Here is a 13,666-nt window from a genome sequence, read left to right as displayed (position 1 = left end):
CAAAATAGAAAAATTGGCTTTAAAAAACTTATGATCTAAAAATTATTTAATTAAAATTAAGTAAGACAAATACAGTATTCCGAAAGAGATAAAAATTATTAAAACCCGACTTTAATCAATTAATGGTTATAAGAATCTCTAAAAAAAAAAAAAAAAAACAGGTTGTTTTTGAATGGTCCCCACTGAGATTCACACACTCTCATTCCTCACCAACCACTCATTTCTTTTCTAAACAAAAAAAAAATCCCATCTTCAACATCAACCTTTAATTTTCCGAACCAAAGCTCATCTCTACAGTTTGATCACCATCATCTTTCGATTATTGATGTAATATGTAGCATTCACGGACTCTGTGTCGATTTCGATTGAAATACATGCCATTTTGATGTTGAAAATGGGAACAAAAGATGATCCGAACAAAAATAGTGGTAGATCGAGAAGGAGGTTGAAGATATAGATGAGAAAAAATGAAATTTTGGGACATGCAATGAAAGGGTTAGTGATTACATGAGATTTTTGAACTTTTATGTTGATTCTTATTACATTTGAATTTCTTAAGCTATTTTAGACAATGTTTAAAGTACATGTTTTGATTTCAGGCAATTAGAACGACGAAACAAAGGAAGGAGAACCGAGTCAGTAATTGGGGGTCTGGTGAATGGCGAATCGGAGAACACACAGGTTCGATTGAAATAATTGATCTCATTTTTCATAAGTTTTGAATTAATTTTGTTTAACGTTTCTAGTCGCTTTAAAATGTTGATAAATAGGATGTCAGTTAGGTAAAAAATAAAACAATTGAACCCAGATTTCTTTATTTTTAGTTTAAAAATTGTGTTGGATAGATGTAATCGAGATTAAATTCAGGAATTTGGGATCCTAATTTCAGTCTAATGCTACAAACGCTGGACAATATTAATTCTTCAGTTGGAATTTTTCCCGTCGTAAATTTAGTTTTTTTATATTATTAATTATTAATTAATTACAGTTCGATGTCTTTTATGTATCGTAAAATTGTCAAATTTTCTTAAGTGTGAGCATGAAGTTTGGAGTAGTGACATATCGCATATACATATACATAGAATTTTCACGGTTTTTTTTATTGTTTAGCAAGTGATATTGTGAGTTTGAAACTGCAAGCTATGTAACTCCAAAATTAAGTTAACTAAATAAAGTAGATTGCGATTTTTTGCTGAAGTAATAAGGTGAATGTGTAATTAGAAACTTAAAATTTAATAGAGCAAATTAATTGTAGTACGAAAAACATTAAGTCTTAACTTTTTACGGAAGGCACTCTGAAATAAACCAAAATCTGACACTTTCTTACACCACAAGAGGTAAGGCAAGCAACTGCACAGGTACATACAACTAACTGTTCTCAGGGGCAGCAAGCCGACATCAATATAATCTATGATATGTTGCCACAAACACTGACACTACTTCATTGGAGATACAATGCCATGTAAAATGTTCACTAAATTCGACTTCTATGTTACTTAAACCCCTGAAACACAGATGCATAATATACACGCAATTGACCGCAGAGAGCACTGCAAGAAATAAGACTATCAATTAGTCTCATGTAAGGCGGTTTATCAAAGAACCTGTTTCACAGTATATTTCTGCCTTACATAAGTATCTGCATAAGACTATCAATTAGTTTCTGAAGGCAGTTTATCAAAGAACCCGTTTCACAGTATATTTCTGCCTTACATAGTATCTAGGTAAGACTATAAGACAGAAATCTTACAAATATCTATACTGAAAGAAGATAGCTTTATGAGATAATCAAACAAACAAAGAATTAATCAACCTAATCCAAAATCAGAACACAAAAATCTGGGATTTAACACTTTGTAGTTCCTAACTAATCAAAAATCCAAACTTTATCAAAAACTCACCTCAGAAAACACCCAAAAGATCTTCAACAACATACAATTAGTATCAATTGTTGATAAACCACAAACATACTTATCAAATACAAACATTAAGTAATCACATAATAATATAATCGCCTATAAAATACTTAGACCAAAAAATTGAATGTTTATTTTAAAAAAACGAATAAAAACTGTATACATTAGGCAGAGCTACATAAAAATCTCATTATTTCCTTCTTTCTTCTTGAACGTTTAATTTTTCTCCCTTGGAATTAATTCCTCAAATCATATTTTGACTAGTTGGAACGCCCGTACGATGTACGGGGCTCCCAATAGGATTATATGTAAAAACATATACTAAAGTTGATAAAAAAAGTTCAACTATATTAAATCATTGATGAAAAAAAAAAATCGTGGTTGGTGTAGTTGATCACCGATGAATTATTAGTATTTTTAGCATAAAAGATTCGGCATTAAATACTATAATATCAAGTGACATAGTTATAATATATTGTTAGTTTTTTCATTGTTACAGGCACAACTTAATTTTAATTTAAAAAAATGATATCAATGTCATGTAAAACAACAGGTGTCAAGATTATATATATTTAGTATGTTCAGAGAAAATTTTAAATCTCTTACAACATAATTTACTAGTTACAATTAAGAGTATTTGCTCCCTATGTACTTTTCGCAAAATCAAATCCAAAATGAATATCAACAGAATTAGTAGTCTTTAAACAACAATAAAAAATATTTGTGATTCTATTTAATAGGATGCAAGGGCCGGGGGCACTTAGTAGTATCATCTTTGGCAACATCATTTAGTAGTTTATGACATCACTAAAATCGTTGGGTTATCAAGTTAGTATTTTATGTCAATGCTTGTTAAAGTTACCATGGTATTAAATACATCACTTGTATAACATTCAGAGAAATAGTTGAACTATAGAGTTATCATTATTATTGTTTTACGCACCATCAATTTTTTTACCGAAATAGTCTTTGACTATGTATACTACTTAAAACTACTTATCCTTTGAAGTTTCATGTAAAATATTTAATACGACACCTAATTTTGTAAATTTGTGAAAATTTATTTGTAAACAATGTTTTTCGTGTGGCCTTAATACATTTGGTCTCTATCATCGGATGACGTTGTTTTTAACGCTTCTATGTAAAGCTGACCATTACTAACTGCTGGTTTAGGCATATAAATTCCAACATGATTAAGTGACTGTACATGACTCTTGTTTATTGTCATTGCGTAGAACGGCCTCAATGTATATTGTCTCCGCTTAATCATGAAAGGAATCCTTGCATTCGAGAAAGTCATTACTATCTTCGGGTTAAGTACACTTTGCCAACTTTGAAACCCGTAATTATCTTCCCTTCTACTACGAATTTTCCATGGCGATTGGTAATAAGACAGATTCTGTTACATAATCCTCTTACGGAGTTAATGTTCCTCAATTCTCAACAACATAATCGGCATACCACACTTGGTCTAAGACTCACCTCGCTTCTTAAACAAATCATTATGAGTTATATTAAAAAATCATGATGGATACTCCCTTCCCTTCTCAAACATCTTCCACCTTACTTCTTAGGGGTCAAACTTTAATAACTTTGACCATTAATATGTCTAAAATCATGGTCAACCTAAAAGTAATGATTTTTGCTCCCAAAATATAACCCGACTAAAATACTCTGTCAAGTCTCGCATAACAAAAAAAATGACTCCTAAAAGCAAGGATGACATATGAAAGAGTGGACATGACGGATGTAGACCTTCTCATACCCGTATTTAATAGAAAATTACATGCCCCTAGTTGTCGCGGGTAAAGTTTTCAAAACCATAACCGCCTCAACTTGTGGTGATCTTAAAATATTTTCGTTCCGTTTAAATGTTATTAATAGTTTATTCTATAGTTTTCTTAAATAATTCTGATATTATTTGTACCGTGTCTAAATCTCTTGATTGACATGATTTATAATTCAATTTGAGCCTAAAACTTTATTTATATTCGCTTAATCAAAACAAATGCGATATAATTGGACACTTGTGATAGATTTTTTTGATCAAATTTTCTTTTTTCTTATGGTAGAGCTAACCATTTTTATTCTTTGCTAACATTTATTTTGAACCAATTACGTATTATTCTGTTCCTCGTGGTGATGGACTATATACATACTTTGCGTTACAATGTCTAATTGCTTAATATTTATTCTGAACCGATAGCTATTTATTATATTAATCAAGTTTATAATTATTTTTTTTTAAAAAGAACTTGAGATCAACTCCTAACAATAGGCTCAAAAGCAAGTACAGATTGCCAGAATAAAACATCAAAAACAAATCAATTTGACATGAGGACGGTTCGGAGATCATGAAAAATCTCATATTTAGGCCCTGTTTCCAAGAAATAAGCTTAAACTTATTTGACAAAAATTTCATTTATCTTAGTTTTTTGTAAGTATTTGGTAGATAAATTATTTACCAAAATAAGAGTAACATATGAGAAAGCTATCAATTTTTTTAACCTTTCTATTTATAATATTAAATATGGAGTACGTATTATGTCATTTTTACCAAAACATCAGCTATCTTTTGGTTAATTAGTAAAATATATACTTACATCAAAAATTCAAAAAATCAATATACTTTAAAAACTTTCAAAGCCTGCATAATCTTTGATCATCTATCTCAAATTTTACCCCCATATACACAGTGGGGATCTTCTATCCCATATGGTATCCCATATTCTATCTTATGCTACTATTTGCTTGACACATCAACATAGGAAATAATAAATATATCATATATGTGGTTTTTATGTCTATGTGTGAAAAGGAGAGAGTATGGGAAAGGAGATGGGACACCAAAATGGGAATAAAGATCCTCACCAATGAATAACAATGAAGTTAGGATATATAAGTAAATATAAATTTAATGTATAAAATAGAATTTTACTTAGTATGTAAAACTAATACTAAAACACAAATATACATGGTTGAGTAAATACTACTTAGTGCACAAGCAAGATTTGGTTAAATTAAAACATAATGCGCGTTTTTTTGATTTAATTAATTAATGACCATAATATATGTACACTCTTGAGGCCTTTACTAATTAGTAATATAAATTATTGACTATTTCAAACTTACTCTTATTTGAAATCTAGGCTAATGGGTGAGTTTAGAAATGATCAACAATTTATCATATGAATAATACTCCGAGTTGCTCCATTGTTACAAAAAGCTTTGAGGTGTCCAAACTGTCAAATTCTACTTCAATTCTTTACGGTTTCATTTCTCCACCTAATGATCTCAACATTCTTATGGAGAGTAAATTGATGAAACAAAAATAATAACACATATAAATCGATGTATTGTTCTATATGCATTGATTACTTGAATGTATATGGAGACATTTACAATTTATATACACACCCCAATGATTATTTAGTGACTATATTTTTATGGAACCGTAGTTTATACTCTGTGTAACTACGTAAAATTACTTTACATCATATTAACATGACACTTTAATCAAATAAATTCATTATTTATCCATCAGCTTCTTAAATTTATTTTAATGCTAGAGTAAAAACTACAAATGTATGATGCCATAAGTGGGGCAAAAATAAAAATGATAACTTGAACTATTACAAATGTCCACTATTTATTTGATAATTTTAATCTACTTATATTAAGATAATTTATTAAGATTTGTTTTCAATATTAAGAATTCTACTTTTCTTAGGATAATTTTATTTATTAATTTTTTTTTTTGAAATCTACACTTGTTAGGATTTCAATTTATTAAATTTGTTATTTTATTTATCAATTTTTTTTTTCAAATCTACTCTTGTTAGGATTTCTAAAAAAGTTGGACTATCAATTTTTTTTTCGAAATCTACTCTTGTTAGGATTTCTAAAAAAGTTGGACTCTCTAATATCGCTCGAAAAGTTTCTGCTTTATATATATGTATTGATTGATGATTTTTTTTCGAAATCTACTCTTATTAGGATTTCTAAAAAAGTTGGACTGTTAATTTTTTTCGAAATCTACTCTTGTTAGGATTTCTAAAAAAGTTGGACTCTCTAATATCGCTTGAAAAGTTTCTACTTTATATATATGTATTGATTGTACTCTCAAAAAAATGTATAAGGCCTTTAGCTTCTATCAATTACATAGTTATACATTTCCTTCTTTCTCCTTGATCCCTATTCTCATGGTTATATGCACATTTAAATCCAGGGCTTGACTGCCTTGTGTACACTATACTGTCATGAGCAAAAAATTAAAATCTTATTGTAATAAGAAAAAGATGAAATAACAAACCTGATTTGGGAGAGTTTAAAGATCACATAACCACGTTTTGTGGAGTGGGAGTACGAAGATTTATATCTGACAATACCCATTGTTTGTAATTGCTCCTGAATTTTCATTGTTGTCTACAAAGAAGGAGGAAATAGGAGAATCAAAATGAATGAATGTTGTAAAACTTTCATTGTATATTTTTAGTAAACCTCAACTTAGTATAAAAAAGATGGACTAACCTTTTTCTTTTACTCTTCTTGTTTGGTTGTTGTTCAGAACTTGATACTGCCATGGGTGGAAGGAGGTGTTTTTTTTTTTTTTTTTTTTCCTTTCTTAAAACTTCAGAAACATGAAAAACTCACGTGAAAATAAAAAAACTTCTATCAATATCAGAATATACTAAACAAATATAGACATAAAATTAATAGACATACCTCTGTGTCAACGAATAGAAGTTCAATTGCTTCATTCTTCTCTTATCTTTGAATTCAGGTCTTGTCCATTTGTGTACCACCCTCACATTCATCTGGCAATGGTGCAATGACCATGGGAGAAATTGAAAATCGACTTCTTGAATTTTTAGAGGAGAAAGTTTAATGTTTAGAGGTTGATAATTTCGGAATGAGAAAGTGAATGATATTGATACGGTTTTTACAGATTTTATGAGACAAAAGATGAGAAGAAAAACAGCTTTTTGGCTATTGAAGTTCTCAACAACATTGAGAAAGGAAAGGGTTTTTGGAAGAACGTCGATTGGTTGTTGCTTGAGGTAAATGGAACTTTGATTGGGTGGTTGGTTGAGGTGATTGAAGTATACAAATTTTAACAGTTATCGAGGGTTATGTACTTCGTAATTAATCGCAGTATTAATATTAACAGTGTAATTAACGGTTTTGTAATTATTAGGTTTAGGTTTACTTAGAAAATGACATTCTTGACCTTTTCTCTTATTGGATTACACGGTTGAATATTATTGGTGTAATGCATACATGCTTATGATTGGCTTAAAATAAACTCAGAGGCCCAAAGTGAATGAGAAGGCTGAGAAATGCAAATTCTGAAACCTTGTTGCGCCACGTCAGCAGTTTTACATTCCTCTTTTATGTATATAATGATTTCATGTAATTGTACAAGGTCGTTTACTCTTAAAATCCAAGGAATAGATCGATGTTAAAAAAAAGGTTAATAAATGATAAATTTGTAAAACCGAGAAACTAGGTAATTGGATAACTATTTCTTTTCCTTTTCTCAAGTTTTTAGGTGGCGCCTTCAAGAGCCGAGTTTCAAAAGTATAGTTCGATAAATAAATATTACAATAGCGACATCTTTCAATAAATTATCACATACGTTGTGTAACCCACGATCATGATAACACATACGTTGTGTTTGGATTTAAAGATAATATGGGCATTACGAGGACCCAACAGTCTAAAACTTATACTAAATTAAATGATGCAAACAAAATAAAATCTCAAACTCATTAACAGCCTCCAATTAAAAGTAAAGAATTGCTATCCATAGGGTTCGTTTCAGGCAACTTATAATTTAATGCTAATTTTGAAATATGGTGACATATCGAATAATATCGAATGGCGGCTAGCGAAATGATGGCCACACGGTATTAATTTGAATAATTTGTCCACAACACTAAAACTTTGCATAATTGTATGATTAATATAAGTATGTGGATGATAATGTGTCACTAGATTTACAAAATGATTATGCTATGCATAAACTAATAATTTAAGATCATGATCATCACCATAATAGGCGACAATTAATTGTTAATAATATATGTTGTGTCTTTGTATATCCTTTCATATACAATTGTCACTAAGAAACTGCCGAGAAGTGTTTGGAACTTACAAAGTTACAAAGCACTAATTGATGATGTTCTCTATTAGTCTATTATCGTACTTCCACCAACTTAAACTATGGTTTGTTGTAAATATATTATATATCTCGTTTACACTTACTTCCTCTCTAAGTTAGCTATAGATATTATTTTGTGTAATATTTTCCTTAGGAAATTATTAGCTATCATATTGTCGATATATATTGTATAGATACTGTTCTGGGAGTATTTTACGTAGGCTAAAATACTACCAGGTTGATTATGAGGGGTGGGTTATCTAACTCTAAACAACGCTGAAAATAGACAGTATTGAACTAATATGATAGGATGATAAAATAAAAGGCAATAAAGGAAACAACGAACAAGACAAAAAGGTTTATATGTGGAAACCCTTAAATGCGAAGAAAACCACGTGTAACGGTGTAATAAGTCAGGGAGTGTTTGATAGTAATGTTTTGTGTCGGTTTAAGAGGGTGATTTTATCATCCTCGTGTCTTTTAATATGGGTCGTTAAGTATGCTTCTCCTAGTATTTGACATTCGGTTTTAATGTGGTAACTTGCGTGTTCTACCTCGGTTTTACATTTATGCTGATGCACGGAACCCGAGAGTCAAAGAGAACCTCTCAATGGTCAAGAACAAGACACAAGCGGCTCACATGTGGCCTAAGATCCAGCTAGGAGAACTTAGGAGTGAAGATTAGAAGAAATGAGAACAAGTGAACAGGTCAAAGCTCTTGGAATTAGAAGGCCAAAACTGCGAGCCCATGCGCAGGCTGCCCAAACTTGGGGCGCAGCTGCGCACGATTGCACAGGCAAGGGTGATTTTGGCGTAGGCTGCGCAGCTCTGTTTTACGGGGACTTCTAATCTTCTTTTGGGCTTCTTAAGTGGAAATCTTTTTAGGTTTTCGTAAAACCCTATATATACCCAAGAGTTTGAAGACCTGAAGACATCATACAACCTCATATCATCTCATCTAATCTCATCATTTTAGGGTTTTAATCTTGTAATAATTTGGAGGATTTTCTCATTCAAGTTGTAATCTTTCCTTATTATTTTGGGTTTTTGAAGACTATGGAAGGCTAAATCCTTCCTTGCTTGGTGTAACCCGTTTCAAGTCTTCGACTTTATCATTGTATTGACTCTCTACTATTTAATCTTTCATTTATTTCAATTTCTAAGTTTGAATGCCATGATGAATGTTTTGTTGTGAGAATTGATCACTCTTGCCTCTTTATTGTTCATCTATTGTTTGTTGTTACAAAGTTCCTTACTTTTGTGATAACTTGTTGAAGCATCTCATAATTATTGTTATCTTGGCTTTAGAGTAACAATATTTGTGAGTAGAAATTGTTTGTATCATTGAGTTTGTTGGCTTAAACTTGCTCTTTTGATATCCCATTTATTTTCCTCTTGGTTGTGTTATTCATGCTCTTGGCTACAATTCTTACATGGCTTAGTGTTGGAAATTGTAGTTTAAGTAGGATTATCAATGTTGGCTTAGATAGTGATGATCAATTTCTTGAGGATTGTTGTTGGGTAAATGAAATTGGAGAGAAAAGAGTCTTGCTTTGAGAAAAGTTGAAGCTTGTAGGATTATGCCCAGTTTTTCAGCTCTTATAATTGTTACTTGCTTACCAAGTGTTTGTTACCTTGTCTCATAGGAAAAATCACATCGATCTCTTTCATTTTGTCACTTGTTTTCTAGATGCCAATTCCCCTTTTATGTCTCCCTATTGTTGTTCATTGTTATAACCATAGTTTGTCCATAGTCTTGTGTTTTGTCCATTATCATTAGTCTAATACAAGCTTTTAGTCTTAAATCCTTTCTCTTGGGTTCGACCCTTACTTCCCTTTACTACTATTCTTAGTGCATAGTGTAGAGTCGAGTTTGGTTTATAAATTTCTAATTTGGTAGCTTAATTCTAGCATTTACGACACCTAGTTTTTTTTCCTACCAAATTTTGGCGCCGTTGCCGGGGAAGGGCAACTTAGCTAAAAGCTTGAGTTGTGAAATACATGCTTAGTTGTTTTTATTGTTGTTAGAAGTAAGTGGAAGTTCTAATTTGTTTGTGTAGTGTCAAGGTTTATGAGTAGTTCCCCACAAGGTGGTGAATTCACTCCCATTGAAGAAGACTCATTCGGGGCATACTCTTGGTTGTTTACAAACCCGTGGTATCGGAGACAACCTAGGGAAACCCAAGTTGAAGAAGAACCACTTTCGGTAAACCCCATTGAAGTAGAATATCCTAGAATGGCGAACGATAATAGAACCATTCGTGAGATAAGAGCAAGAAACTACGATGAACAGCCATTATGCATCACATACCTTCCTTTGGAGCAAATGACAACTTTGAACTCAATGGTTTCTCCATTCACAACTTACCCAAGTTTCATGGGCAAGCGGGAAATGATCCAAACCGACACTTATCGGAGTTTCACATGATGTGTGAAGGAGCCATTCCAAATAGAGTGACGGAGGACCAATTCAAGCTTCGCGCCTTTCCGTTTTCCTTGATGGATGCGGCTAAGGATTGGCTTTTGTATCTCACTCCGGGGTCCATTCGTACTTGGAAAGAGATGAAAGTGGCATTCCTTGAGAAATTCTATCCCGATTCACGCCACAACCGTGCAAAGAAGGCAATCACCACCATAGAGCAAGACCATAGGGAAACCATGTATGAATATTGGGAAAGATTTAAGAGGCTAGTGGCTTAATGCCCATACCATGGGACATGGGTTGGGTGGAGATGACCTTCTTGTTAACTTTTATGAGGGTTTAGGCCAAGAAGATCAAAGGATGGTTAATTCTACCACCGGGGGAGGTTTGGAGAATTATTCGGTGGCGGATGCAAATGAGATCATTGAGAAACTTGCCGCAACCACAAGAAATTATGGTAGAAGTCAAAGGGGAAAAAGAAATACATCTTTAATGGGAACCTTCTCTTCTACTCAAAATCTTGAGCAAAGTGTGAATGACCTAACCCACCTAGTGAAGAACATGATAGTGAACAATCCAAACAAGGACGCGGGGGGGGGGGGGGGGGTCAAAGGAATCAAGTGGAATGCAACTATTGCCAAGGTTCTCATTTGGAGGAAGCTTGCCCCATTATGATTGAAGAAGGAATTGGGGTGGAAAATGTGTGTGCAATGGGTTATGGAAATTACAATGCTAGGAATCCTTCTGGGGGAGGATATTACAATTATGACCCTAATGGTAACACCTACAATGTTGGGAGTAGAGACAACACTCGACTTGGTTGGGGTGGTGATACTTCCAAAAGCTTTGTTAATGGCCAATTCAACCACATGAGAGACCAAAATTCCCGACAAGGTCAAGGTTCAAATTTTCAAGAAAATAAGAATGGAAATTTCAACAACCAAGGTCGAAACCAAAACCAAGGTCAATCATCTCAATTTGGCAACCAAGGTAACAACAATTCTCAAAAGGAACCAAGTGTTCAAGACTTGCTCAAGAACATCTTGCAAGAGCAAGTTAAAACAAACAAGAGGTTTGATAAGATTGATGCCGACAAGAGTGTTAGTGATGCCAAGGTTGCCAACCTTGAGGTCCAACTTGGACAAATTGCCCAAGAACTTGCCAAACAAAACCAAAGGAATTCCACTTCTATTCCCTCCACTACATTCCCTCCTCGGGAAAATGCTAGTGCTATGACATTGAGGAAGGGGAGAACTTCAGAATCCCCTCCAAAGAAGAAGAGAAGGGCCAAGTCACAAGAAAGGATCATTGATATTGAAAAGCAAATTGAAGAAGAGCTTGTGATTGAACAAGAGAACGGGACATCTTCAAAAGCTAGTGAGGAAGAAGAAAAGAATCCTTTGAGCATTGACAAGGCAAAGAGGGGAAGCACCAACACCAAGGATCAAATTGAAGAAATCAAAATAGAATATGAACCGGAGGTACCATTTCCAAGTGCCCTCACAAATCCCAAGAAGTTTGATAAAGACTCCGATCTTTATGAAACTTTTAGGAAATGTGAGGTCAACATCCCCCTTTTTACTATCATCAAATCCGTCCCTAGGTATGAAAAGTTTCTCAAAGAACTTTGCACCCCTAAACGGAAGCCAAGGAAAGGAGTTGAAAGAGTCACGGTTAGTAGGCATGTCTCAGAAATTTTCAAACGAAATCTTCCCAAAAAGTGTGATGATTCGGGCATGCTAACTATACCGTGCTCAATTGGAGGCAAAGCTTTTGCTAGAGCTATGCTAGACTCGGGGTCCTCTATTAATGTCATGCCTTATTCCGTTTATGAGACCTTAGAATTGCCTCCTTTGTCTAAGACCAATGTTGTGATTCAATTGGCGGACCGCTCTACAATTCATCCCAAAGGCCTTGTAGAGGATGTGTTAGTAGACGTTGATAGTTTCATGTTTCCGGCCGACTTTTATGTTTTGGACATGGAACCGGACTCCAAGGCTACACTCCTTTTGCTAGGGAGGCATTTCATGAGAACCTCCAAAACCAAACTTGATATGTATGGTGGAAATTTGACCATGGAATTTGAAGGGAAAATTTTGAAGTATAATGTGTATGAGAATGAAAAAAACCGATGATTTGAGCTTTTGCTACTTTCTTGATAAAATTGAACCTTTGGAAATCGAGTTTACCAATTGAGCCATAGAGACCCACTTGAAGTGCCCCTTACTAACAATGTCGAGAAGGAAGGGTTGCGGTTTTTGTTTTCTCATGATGTGCAGGAAAGTGTAGAGGCATTGGAGAAGGAAGAACCCTTAGAAGAATCTAAGGAGGAAGAGGAAATGAAAAGAATTGAGCAAGAAAAGCCAAGCCAAAGCGCAGCCTGCGCAATTCCCAGCTCGACTATGCCTTGTTTTGCCTCTTCTTCTTATGACTACCAAGCCAAATTCCTTCCCCTAGAGGCCTCCCTCAAAAGACCACTCCCATCCATTATAAAACCACCCATTCCCAATCTAAAGCCACTCCCCAAACACTTGAAGTACATTTTTTTTGGGGAAAACAACACTCTACCCCTCATAATCTCAAACCAACTTGAGGGTGACCAAGAAACGAAATTGGTGGATGTGTTAATACAAGGAAGCTTTTGGGTGGAGCATTGCGGATCTTAAGGGGATAAGCCCAAGCGTATGCATGCACAAGATCCGGTTGGAGGGAGAAGCAAAGCCGGTTAGGCAACCACAAAGAAGATTGAACCCACCAATGATGGAGGTCGTGAAAGAAGAGATCATCAAATTACTCCAAATAGGAATCATCTACCCCATTAGCGATTCTCAATGGGTAAGTCCCACTCAATGTGTACCTAAAAAGGGTGGTGTGACGGTAATCGAGGGCAAATAAGGAGCTTTAATTCCCACCAGGATTCAAACCGGGTGGCGAGTTTGCATCGATTATCGCCGCCTTAATGCCGTGACATTCAAAGACCATTTCCCTTTACCCTTTCTATACCAATGTTAGAGAGGCTAGGGGGAAAGGAATTCTATTGTTTCTTGGATGGGTACTCCGGGTACTTTCAAATCCCCATACGCCCGGAAGATCAATCCAAGACAACATTCACATGCCCTTTCGGAACATATGCATACCGAAGTATGCCCTTCGGTTTGTGTAATG

The 13,666-nt window shown here is 34.1% G+C and overlaps 1 long non-coding RNA gene across 2 annotated transcripts; it reads left to right on the top strand.

Annotated features, from left to right (window-relative positions):
* The first annotated feature begins 214 nt into the window (after nt 1-214).
* Nucleotides 215-7,249, top strand: LOC141615157 (uncharacterized). Of its 2 annotated transcripts, none has more exons than XR_012529710.1 (3): nt 215-495; nt 600-681; nt 6,865-7,249. It is a non-coding gene; the product is annotated as an uncharacterized LOC141615157 (long non-coding RNA). The 2 variants fall into 2 exon arrangements; XR_012529748.1 differs by having other exon boundaries at nt 228-495; nt 6,700-7,249.
* The last annotated feature ends 6,417 nt before the right edge of the window (nt 7,250-13,666 follow it).

Source organism: Silene latifolia, chromosome 1 (assembly GCF_048544455.1).
Source record: "Silene latifolia isolate original U9 population chromosome 1, ASM4854445v1, whole genome shotgun sequence".
NCBI classification, from domain to species: Eukaryota; Viridiplantae; Streptophyta; class Magnoliopsida; order Caryophyllales; family Caryophyllaceae; genus Silene; species Silene latifolia.
This window is presented reverse-complemented; position numbering and strand designations above follow the sequence as displayed.